Genomic DNA, 12,456 nt, shown 5'->3' with positions numbered 1-12,456 from the left:
ACTACTCCCAGACACCGATTCAGACATCGTGCCCAGAGACAGAAGCGCAAGGAAGGGGGGCAACCGAGAGATGTCATCCTTCGGTTCCATTATTTCAAAACTAAGGAGGCTGACTTGAAAGCAGCAAGGTGTCACCCAGGATAGAGTTCGTGGACTCTACACTGCAGATTTACCAGGATTTGTCGCCCATCACTCTCGCCGCCACAAACAGATGAAGCTGATCACAGACAAGTTCAGAAATTAAAACATCAGGTACAAATGGGGTTTCCCATTTAGACTGATTGTCTCACATAAGAGAGAACAGCGAGATCAGTGTCCGAAGGAGGCGCTATGTTGATGGGTCTAGGCCTATCTCCACTCCCCGTGCGCATCTCGCCGTTGTTAGGAATGTGAGCACACAGCGCCACAGGCGGAGCTCACGGCTCTCTCCTTACACTGCTCAGACCCTTCCGCTACAACCACGCCAGCCCCCTTCAGCTGCATCACTTACCCCTCGGCATGGTAGGATGCTCCACGAGGTACTTCCTCCACGCTCTACGCCGCAGCCGTCGGCGCGGAATCGCCGCTCTGCGCGAACCCCACATTGCTTCCTCTCATGCGCACGTCGGACTTACAGCGCGCACACAACAGCCCCTGAACATATCCCCCCTCAGGCTCCGCCCCCAAACACCGCACGGTTACAATCTGGCTCTTTCTCAGTGTCACCTGGGCTCTAGGAACAGCAGCCAAAGCAGTGAAGCTCCCTGAGCTCCTCCAGGCACGCCCCCTCTCCTGGTTGGCTGTTCCAGCTTTATATACCCTCTCTGTTCTGTGCTTCCTCGCTCGTCATAGTTTTTGTATGGGTGTTTCACAGTGCTTGTTCTTTGATTCTCTCGGTTTTGACGCAGCCTGGCAGACTTCCCCCTTTGGCTCTCAACTTCGGATTGTTCCTGTTTACGTACCTTCTAGCTCCCTTCAACGACGGCTCTCACCTTGACACTTCCGTACTACTCCTACACCTGATCTCGGCAACGACCATTCTTCTGGAAAAAACTGTACCAGCAAGTATTCACGCAATACCCCCCATCTGGCCTGGCACCATCTAATACCACAACCGGGACACGTCCCTCACTCTGTCGGTGTGTGTATTCATACCTGCCACCTCAGTTCTAGGGACAGGTCTGGTCTGCGGGCTACTCCGGCGTAACATTATGACGAGCCTACAAAACGCAGACCAGGCCGAACTGAGGCAAGCAATCTCTATGCTGATACAGCAAAATCAGGCCATGGCCGATCAGATTGTGGCCCTAACACGCCAAATGGCCAAACTTTCGGCTCGAGTACCAGAAGCATCTGTACCTCTTTCTCTTCCACAGGCTGCAGAACCAGTCAGACCCAGCACTCTGGACTTGATACCGCCTCCCAAGCCGTACGCTGGCAACCCGCAGGAGTGCAGAGGTTTCCTTAACCAGTGCGAGGTTCAATTTGAAATGGCACCTGTAGACGGACGTTCACAGAGGTACACAATTGGAGACTTTATAAGGTGAAATTATAATAGGCTTTATTGTGCCTTTTCCTTTTCATCAGGAAATCATCCAAACACAGGGGGGGGAACAAAGCTTCTATTCACTTGGGAGTATCTCTAGTGAAAATACCATACAATTAATTCACAACTCCATAAGTCAAGCATGTCTCGCATCCCCAAAACATATAGCATGAAATAAGCAGATATAAGCAGTCTCTTAATTATGAAAGTCTTATCTGTTTCTTGCTGTAGATTAAGCTTCTCTGCTCTCCTGGAACCGCACCCGTGCGTGCACAGAAAATATCAGCATCCAGGTTTAGAAGTCTTATTTGGTGTCTTGCAATCAGCTATGCTGGGCAAAGCTCAAGGCCGGTCAGCTCCAGAGATGTGTGCTCTCTTGGTCAGACTCTCCTGGGAGTCTCAAGAACACTCCTCTGTCTCTCCAAAGGTCAGCTCTCAGTCAGAGCTAAGGAGTCACTTCCTGTCTCACAGGACAGGGTTTTGTAAGCAATCTAAATCAGTCAGGTGTTGTTTCTTAATTGACTACCAGCAGTTAACCACCACACTGCTAGATTAAAGGCACATTACTTGAACAGGGCTTACTCCCCTGTTACATACCTCCCCTGTTTGTGGGAAGCTCGGGCTTGCCACGGCCAAAGCCCATCCTTCCACTCTCATTCTAGATATCTCAGTGACTTGAATGAGAGTGGATGGAGGAAGAGAACCCTCAGTCCTGTTGGGATTGGAGCCCTTTCTCCAGTTTATTCGTGTCTCCTCCTGAAGGTGTTTGAGATCAGCACCCCTCAGTCGCTCGAGGAGGACTTTCTCCAAGTATAGTCTTTTTTCTACGTGCGTGGTCATGAGATTTCCCTCGCGTCGGATGCTCGTCTTATTGTAGGCATATTGTATGGCAGCAGTTGCAGAGCGTTTAAAAACAGCCCTTTTTAGATTAAGTTGCAATTCCACACCCACTTCCAGAGAATGTCCCATCTTTTCAGCTTCATCAGCTAAGGATTCTTCTGGTTTTAATTCAGCACGTGTACAGTACCTTCTTTTATTGCCTGCTGGGTGGCTGAAAGTTTTACAAGTGCTTGTTTAGGTGGTTCAAATTTTGCAACCTTGTCTTTCAGATGAGCGGTATCCCAGCTCTCACTGTACCCTTGTCTTCATGGGTTTTTGAGGCTGTGGGATACTGACGCTTAGTCAGGGTCAATACTTGTCCTTGTAGGAGTGTAATCTCATCCGCGAGAGATCCCTGTTTTTTGAGTGCGTCTTGCAAGTCTCTTCTCAGGGAATTTATCTGCATGCTTTGCTTTCTCTGAGCTTGCCTCCACATTTTTATTGCATTGTGAAGCACTATGAACTTCTTTGCTTGGGCCACAGTGTGGCGGTAGGGAGGGTTTGGCCCGGGATTAACGGGGTTACTCCCCAAGGGCCCCCCTCTAACCTCGCCAGGGAGACAAGGGGTTAACTGGGCTGAGGCCCAGAACTGTGACTTAACCCTTGCAAAATAACATGAAAATGCTTATTCCCCTGTGTAAATGATGTTGTTGCTGGATCAGGGTCTGCATAACCCACCCACTGGGACTTAAGGGGTTAATGAGCTACAGTTTAAGGAAATCCCACTGTATTATGTCCTTTAAGGAAATCTGGACTTCAAAGGGTTAATTGAAGTTGAATGTGAACAGAGAAGGTTTTAGAACCCCACATGATAGATGCAGATGGGGGAATGCAAGCTTTTGCCTAAATATTGGTTCTCTGTGTTTTAAAACTGCCCTGCAGTTGATTTTGTCCTGGGATTTAAACCCAGGTTGGTGACAAAAGGCAGAATGCCTGTCTTTGTAATGCATGAGGAGCCAAATGGTGCCTCACATGAGTATTCACTGGAAGTGTATATCAACAGAGAGGTGTGATACATCGCCCTGATCAATAGGTAACTGACCTAATTGGTTATGCGAAAAGCAAAAGCCCACTTCAAAAGGTTTATTGACGTGGCCAGTAGGATGCTAAATAGGATATTCTGCTAGATTTGAGCCTGGCTTCCCAGGGGAATTGTTTATGCGGGAAGCAGGCAAAAGGAAGGGAAGGGTTTGTTATTCACACCTTCCAGCAAAAGGTATTCCCCAACAGGATATCAAAAGTGAGTAACTTTATTAAATATAAGGATACTATGAGATGTCCTTGGCTGAACCGGCTAAGAATTACATAAGTGTATTGGCGAGAGTAAGCCGATCTTGGGAAGTCTAAACATTGAATATGTAACTGCTGCTAAATGCCAGATATTAATATCTCTATTAATGTTCATATTACAATGTAATGATGGGTCTCTCTATGAGCGTCAGGTGTCCCAGAATGCAGTAATATATCTCACCTGACTGTGTGTATAACGGAACGGAAGTTATGCAATGATTTGCAGTAAATATGAAATTTTGGTTGAAGTTCTCAGAAACTGCAGCCCCCCTGCTATGATAATGAGCAGGGAAGAGGATGCCTTTGTAAACGTGGTAACTCACATTTACACACCAAGGTTTCCTGCAGGAGTGAACATGACAAATGTCCACCCTGCTTCAAAGGGTTTATTGATGGGGGGCTACCCCAAGCTAGAGTCCCAATGGCTAGAACTTAAGTTTTGTTCAAAAGGTTTTTATTACCCTCCCTGTCTGTGAGTATGGGGGAGGCGCATACCATAGCAGTTTAAGTGTCCCACTTATCACTGTCCAACACAGGTTATCTTGTCCAAGATCCGGAGGGGTAGCTGGCCTGGCATTCCATTTGCACATGTGGGGCCTCAGAAAGGAGACCCCAGAGTTCTACTGCAGATGTGCCAGCTAGCAGGGGGGCCTGTCCTAAAATGTGTTCCCCCACCAAAGATTGGCTGGAGATAATTGCAAACCAATCCCAGGGTCTTAATGTTACAGATAGAGGGACAAAGGGTTTATAACCTGCTGTTTCCCATTTATCCTTTGTCTTCATTTTTGGTCGCCATGCAATGTCTTGGGCTGATTGCTGGATGAAACTGCCAGTTCAGATGGGACTGTTTTCATTATTTTCATCTTTTACGTAAGTGTCTATATTTTGCCTGTTATTGTATAATCTGTTGTGTTCACCTTTATCAAGGAATAAATTCTATTTATCATATCTAAGTCTCGTCTCAGTTCAAACCCAGGTATATATATATATTTATATATATAGTTTTTGGTGTAAATTACAGCCTGTCGCAAGCTCTCGTGACAGGCTTGTAATTAACTGGTGGCAGCTGGTGGGACCGAACTGGACCTGGATTACAGTATTCTGCGGGGTACTGTGATCCAGTGGGAACTTGATGGTAATTGCAAGTTCCTGGGACTAAAGATATTGAACACACAGTGTACAACATATAACACAAGATATGGCACCTCCTCACTGTTCCCCTACTTGTGAGAAGCATTTCCTCCAGAACCAAAGTGCCGGCCATCCGTCTGACTGGAGCCGGGCACTGAGACCAGAGGAGTGCATCAAGTCGGCGCGGGGAGCAGCAGCCAGCAAGGCTGAGAGAGAGACAGCAATGGGTGAGCATGAAACCCGGCAGGCTGAGCAAAGATCCACAGCTGCAGCTGCTGTAACCATCACACCGCCCGGAGAGCAGGGAAGGGACCCAACTCCGGGACGGCAGAGACTTGTGGAGGGAGCGGGTGGTCTTGCACCAGGAGAGGTATTGGCCGTTGCGGCGGCCAGTCCATTTTACCCAGAATTGCTGGCCCTGATGTTTGCGCAGGGAGAGATGTCCCCGGCTGAGCGGCTCGAGCAGCTGAAGCTGGCGATGATCCGACCCACTTATCCCCTCCCAGAGCCCGGCGCTCAGGCAACTCCGCTCTGGACTCCGTTGCCCCTTGCTGGGGTTAGTCCACCGGTGGCGGAGAAGCACCGGCAGCTGCTGCGGCACTGCCAACAAATGGGCCACAATAATGCCCAGTGCCCTGACCGTGCGCGGTCAGGCGAAGAAGCCCCTCAGGGCCAACGCTCACGAGCTGCGGAAAAGATGACCCAGTTAGCGGCATCCTCTGATGGCTCCCGCCCAACCGGGGCGACAACCCTCCTCGGGACGTCTCCTGGAGAACCTGGACGGGCTGCATCAGCAACAGTGGCGGAGAGCAGCGGCCATCCACCTGATCCCGGCGGAGAACCAGCGGCGGCGGCAGAGAAGACGCCGCCACTCCGGCATCCTGCCTGCGGCAGTTTTATTCGGGGGGAGGGACAGGGTTTGCGGGAGGGGGTTATTTTACCAAGTTTGCATGGAGCTGTGTTCCTCCACAAAGACCTGGGACCCTTGTCCTGCACCGTTTTACCTGTACCCAACCCGGGCGCTGTTGCGGCAGTGGCCCGGTGCTGCCCAGCCCAGATGGGGCCGGCGGCGGCCGCTCCAGTCCCCCTGCAATTGGGACCAACGAAGGCGGCGGTCTCTGCGGGGACCAGCAAGGTAAGCCAGACCAAGTCGCAGACTGACTCTGACTTATGTTTCCCTATGACTGTACCCTGTTGTTTCACTCTAGGCGTGACTGGGGGGTGGCAGGAGATAGGGGCACCAGGGGAGGGGAAGGAAGGGCAGCTGGTAGGGCAGTCAGGATTCCCCATTACCCTGGCGGGGCAGCAAGGGGACTCTCAGTTAAGAGCCCCACTGTTGCAGCCTTGCTCTGGGCTGGAGGTATCAGGGGTTGTGGCAAAGTTAGACCACCCCCAGATTACCTGCCAGCCAGGAGCTAAGGTGGGTGCATCTGCACCAGCAACCCTGAGCTCACCTCCGGTAATGGGGGCACAGCTTCAGGGAGAGGGGCTCGCCCCGTTAGCACCCAGCTCTAGGGTAGGATTGCCTGGGAGAGGGTTGGGTGGGCCAGTGGGAACCGGGGAGGGAAGGCAGCAAGTGAGCCAGCCAGATTTCCCCATTACCTTGGCGGAGCAGCAAGGGGACTCTCAGTTAAGAGCCCCACTGTTGCAGCCTTGCTATGGGCTGGAGGTACCAGGGGTTGTGGCACAGTTAGACCACCCCCAGATTACCTTCCAGCCAAGAGCTAAGGCGGTTGCATCTGGAGAGATGCCCCTGGGCTCATCCCCGGTAATGGGGAGACAGTGTCAGGGAGATGGCCTCACTCAGGTGTCCCTAGGGTCCAGGCTAGGATTAGCTAGGGAGAAGCGGAGTGAGGGGAGGCTGCAGGTAGGTAGCCAGCAGCAGATCTCAGTGAGAGAAGGAGGGCTAGTGGTAGCCAGGGAGGGAAAGCATCAGGTATTGCAGCTAGAGTTTCCCGTTACCCTGGCAGAGCCCCAGGGGGTTTCTCAGATCAGCAACCCCCTGTTGCAGCCTAGCTATGGGCTGGGGGTATCCGGGGCAGTGGCAGGCTTGTGCCACCCCAGGGATACCTGCCAGCCAAGCGCTAAGGCGGTTGCATCTGGAGAGATGCCCCTGAGCTCATCCCTGGTAAGGGGGAGACAAGGTCAGGGAGGTAGGTGCACTCAGGTAGTTCCAGGGTCTGGGTTAGGATTGCCCAGGGAGGAGAGGAGTGCAGGTGGGCTGCAGGGAGGTAAGCAGCAGGCTGAGGTGCTGGGCCTAGGGGAGGCTAGGCAGGGAGGCACCGTGGAGCAGGGGGAGATAGGAGATCAGTGGGGTGTGAGGCAGCTGGCAGAAGCTAGGGATGGGCTAGGTAGGCAGAAGGTCCCTTGTTCTGACTGGCCAGGAGTGACCCCTCTGACAGAAACCCCTGGGTTCCCAAAGGAGAGGCTGTGGGTAGATAGGCAGCCAGGGAGGAGAGTCATGAGTATCGCGGAGCAGCTACAGGGTGGCACAGAGCCAGGGCAGGTAGAGTCCCTACAGAATAGTGACATAACCCTGTCCCAGACTTGGTTGACAGGAAAGCGACGGTCTGTGCTGGATAGCTGGTCTCCTGCAGATGCAGAGACATGCCAGTCTCTGGGCAGTGTGCAGCCTGGACTGCACCGGGGCCCCTTCACCACGGACTTGGTTCCCAAGGCACTGGGTGGGGGGCAGAGGGAGGCAAAGGAGAATGCCCGGCTTTGCAGGAACTGGACTTTACAATCCACTGTGTACTGGTCAATGCCGGAGGACAATTTTGCCAGGCCAATCCCTCAGGACGTATTGAGTGCGTCAAGAGCGCCAGTGGTATCCCAGGGCCATGGGGAGGCCGCTGGGGTACCAGGGGCCCTTGAGCAGGGGAGGTGTGGCGGTAGGGAGGGTTTGGCCCGGGATTAACGGGGTTACTCCCCAAGGGCCCCCCTCTAACCTCGCCAGGGAGACAAGGGGTTAACTGGGCTGAGGCCCAGAACTGTGACTTAACCCTTGCAAAATAACATGAAAATGCTTATTCCCCTGTGTAAATGATGTTGTTGCTGGATCAGGGTCTGCATAACCCACCCACTGGGACTTAAGGGGTTAATGAGCTACAGTTTAAGGAAATCCCACTGTATTATGTCCTTTAAGGAAATCTGGACTTCAAAGGGTTAATTGAAGTTGAATGTGAACAGAGAAGGTTTTAGAACCCCACATGATAGATGCAGATGGGGGAATGCAAGCTTTTGCCTAAATATTGGTTCTCTGTGTTTTAAAACTGCCCTGCAGTTGATTTTGTCCTGGGATTTAAACCCAGGTTGGTGACAAAAGGCAGAATGCCTGTCTTTGTAATGCATGAGGAGCCAAATGGTGCCTCACATGAGTATTCACTGGAAGTGTATATCAACAGAGAGGTGTGATACATCGCCCTGATCAATAGGTAACTGACCTAATTGGTTATGCGAAAAGCAAAAGCCCACTTCAAAAGGTTTATTGACGTGGCCAGTAGGATGCTAAATAGGATATTCTGCTAGATTTGAGCCTGGCTTCCCAGGGGAATTGTTTATGCGGGAAGCAGGCAAAAGGAAGGGAAGGGTTTGTTATTCACACCTTCCAGCAAAAGGTATTCCCCAACAGGATATCAAAAGTGAGTAACTTTATTAAATATAAGGATACTATGAGATGTCCTTGGCTGAACCGGCTAAGAATTACATAAGTGTATTGGCGAGAGTAAGCCGATCTTGGGAAGTCTAAACATTGAATATGTAACTGCTGCTAAATGCCAGATATTAATATCTCTATTAATGTTCATATTACAATGTAATGATGGGTCTCTCTATGAGCGTCAGGTGTCCCAGAATGCAGTAATATATCTCACCTGACTGTGTGTATAACGGAACGGAAGTTATGCAATGATTTGCAGTAAATATGAAATTTTGGTTGAAGTTCTCAGAAACTGCAGCCCCCCTGCTATGATAATGAGCAGGGAAGAGGATGCCTTTGTAAACGTGGTAACTCACATTTACACACCAAGGTTTCCTGCAGGAGTGAACATGACAAATGTCCACCCTGCTTCAAAGGGTTTATTGATGGGGGGCTACCCCAAGCTAGAGTCCCAATGGCTAGAACTTAAGTTTTGTTCAAAAGGTTTTTATTACCCTCCCTGTCTGTGAGTATGGGGGAGGCGCATACCATAGCAGTTTAAGTGTCCCACTTATCACTGTCCAACACAGGTTATCTTGTCCAAGATCCGGAGGGGTAGCTGGCCTGGCATTCCATTTGCACATGTGGGGCCTCAGAAAGGAGACCCCAGAGTTCTACTGCAGATGTGCCAGCTAGCAGGGGGGCCTGTCCTAAAATGTGTTCCCCCACCAAAGATTGGCTGGAGATAATTGCAAACCAATCCCAGGGTCTTAATGTTACAGATAGAGGGACAAAGGGTTTATAACCTGCTGTTTCCCATTTATCCTTTGTCTTCATTTTTGGTCGCCATGCAATGTCTTGGGCTGATTGCTGGATGAAACTGCCAGTTCAGATGGGACTGTTTTCATTATTTTCATCTTTTACGTAAGTGTCTATATTTTGCCTGTTATTGTATAATCTGTTGTGTTCACCTTTATCAAGGAATAAATTCTATTTATCATATCTAAGTCTCGTCCCAGTTCAAACCCAGGTATATATATATATTTATATATATAGTTTTTGGTGTAAATTACAGCCTGTCGCAAGCTCTCGTGACAGGCTTGTAATTAACTGGTGGCAGCTGGTGGGACCGAACTGGACCTGGATTACAGTATTCTGCGGGGTACTGTGATCCAGTGGGAACTTGATGGTAATTGCAAGTTCCTGGGACTAAAGATATTGAACACACAGTGTACAACATATAACACAAGATATGGCACCTCCTCACTGTTCCCCTACTTGTGAGAAGCATTTCCTCCAGAACCAAAGTGCCGGCCATCCGTCTGACTGGAGCCGGGCACTGAGACCAGAGGAGTGCATCAAGTCGGCGCGGGGAGCAGCAGCCAGCAAGGCTGAGAGAGAGACAGCAATGGGTGAGCATGAAACCCGGCAGGCTGAGCAAAGATCCACAGCTGCAGCTGCTGTAACCATCACACCGCCCGGAGAGCAGGGAAGGGACCCAACTCCGGGACGGCAGAGACTTGTGGAGGGAGCGGGTGGTCTTGCACCAGGAGAGGTATTGGCCGTTGCGGCGGCCAGTCCATTTTACCCAGAATTGCTGGCCCTGATGTTTGCGCAGGGAGAGATGTCCCCGGCTGAGCGGCTCGAGCAGCTGAAGCTGGCGATGATCCGACCCACTTATCCCCTCCCAGAGCCCGGCGCTCAGGCAACTCCGCTCTGGACTCCGTTGCCCCTTGCTGGGGTTAGTCCACCGGTGGCGGAGAAGCACCGGCAGCTGCTGCGGCACTGCCAACAAATGGGCCACAATAATGCCCAGTGCCCTGACCGTGCGCGGTCAGGCGAAGAAGCCCCTCAGGGCCAACGCTCACGAGCTGCGGAAAAGATGACCCAGTTAGCGGCATCCTCTGATGGCTCCCGCCCAGCCGGGGCGACAACCCTCCTCGGGACGTCTCCTGGAGAACCTGGACGGGCTGCATCAGCAACAGTGGCGGAGAGCAGCGGCCATCCACCTGATCCCGGCGGAGAACCAGCGGCGGCGGCAGAGAAGACGCCGCCACTCCGGCATCCTGCCTGCGGCAGTTTTATTCGGGGGGAGGGACAGGGTTTGCGGGAGGGGGTTATTTTACCAAGTTTGCATGGAGCTGAGTTCCTCCACAAAGACCTGGGACCCTTGTCCTGCACCGTTTTACCTGTACCCAACCCGGGCGCTGTTGCGGCAGTGGCCCGGTGCTGCCCAGCCCAGATGGGGCCGGCGGCGGCCGCTCCAGTCCCCCTGCAATTGGGACCAACGAAGGCGGCGGTCTCTGCGGGGACCAGCAAGGTAAGCCAGACCAAGTCGCAGACTGACTCTGACTTATGTTTCCCTATGACTGTACCCTGTTGTTTCACTCTAGGCGTGACTGGGGGGTGGCAGGAGATAGGGGCACCAGGGGAGGGGAAGGAAGGGCAGCTGGTAGGGCAGTCAGGATTCCCCATTACCCTGGCGGGGCAGCAAGGGGACTCTCAGTTAAGAGCCCCACTGTTGCAGCCTTGCTCTGGGCTGGAGGTATCAGGGGATGTGGCAAAGTTAGACCACCCCCAGATTACCTGCCAGCCAGGAGCTAAGGTGGGTGCATCTGCACCAGCAACCCTGAGCTCACCTCCGGTAATGGGGGCACAGCTTCAGGGAGAGGGGCTCGCCCCGTTAGCACCCAGCTCTAGGGTAGGATTGCCTGGGAGAGGGTTGGGTGGGCCAGTGGGAACCGGGGAGGGAAGGCAGCAAGTGAGCCAGCCAGATTTCCCCATTACCTTGGCGGAGCAGCAAGGGGACTCTCAGTTAAGAGCCCCACTGTTGCAGCCTTGCTATGGGCTGGAGGTACCAGGGGTTGTGGCACAGTTAGACCACCCCCAGATTACCTTCCAGCCAAGAGCTAAGGCGGTTGCATCTGGAGAGATGCCCCTGGGCTCATCCCCGGTAATGGGGAGACAGTGTCAGGGAGATGGCCTCACTCAGGTGTCCCTAGGGTCCAGGCTAGGATTAGCTAGGGAGAAGCGGAGTGAGGGGAGGCTGCAGGTAGGTAGCCAGCAGCAGATCTCAGTGAGAGAAGGAGGGCTAGTGGTAGCCAGGGAGGGAAAGCATCAGGTATTGCAGCTAGAGTTTCCCGTTACCCTGGCAGAGCCCCAGGGGGTTTCTCAGATCAGCAACCCCCTGTTGCAGCCTAGCTATGGGCTGGGGGTATCCGGGGCAGTGGCAGGCTTGTGCCACCCCAGGGATACCTGCCAGCCAAGCGCTAAGGCGGTTGCATCTGGAGAGATGCCCCTGAGCTCATCCCTGGTAAGGGGGAGACAAGGTCAGGGAGGTAGGTGCACTCAGGTAGTTCCAGGGTCTGGGTTAGGATTGCCCAGGGAGGAGAGAAGTGCAGGTGGGCTGCAGGGAGGTAAGCAGCAGGCTGAGGTGCTGGGCCTAGGGGAGGCTAGGCAGGGAGGCACCGTGGAGCAGGGGGAGATAGGAGATCAGTGGGGTGTGAGGCAGCTGGCAGAAGCTAGGGATGGGCTAGGTAGGCAGAAGGTCCCTTGTTCTGACTGGCCAGGAGTGACCCCTCTGACAGAAACCCCTGGGTTCCCAAAGGAGAGGCTGTGGGTAGATAGGCAGCCAGGGAGGAGAGTCATGAGTATCGCGGAGCAGCTACAGGGTGGCACAGAGCCAGGGCAGGTAGAGTCCCTACAGAATAGTGACATAACCCTGTCCCAGACTTGGTTGACAGGAAAGCGACGGTCTGTGCTGGATAGCTGGTCTCCTGCAGATGCAGAGACATGCCAGTCTCTGGGCAGTGTGCAGCCTGGACTGCACCGGGGCCCCTTCACCACGGACTTGGTTCCCAAGGCACTGGGTGGGGGGCAGAGGGAGGCAAAGGAGAATGCCCGGCTTTGCAGGAACTGGACTTTACAATCCACTGTGTACTGGTCAATGCCGGAGGACAATTTTGCCAGGCCAATCCCTCAGGACGTATTGAGT

This window comes from Ascaphus truei, chromosome 12 (assembly GCF_040206685.1).
Source record: "Ascaphus truei isolate aAscTru1 chromosome 12, aAscTru1.hap1, whole genome shotgun sequence".
In the NCBI taxonomy this organism is placed as follows: domain Eukaryota; kingdom Metazoa; phylum Chordata; class Amphibia; order Anura; family Ascaphidae; genus Ascaphus; species Ascaphus truei.
This window is presented reverse-complemented; position numbering follows the sequence as displayed.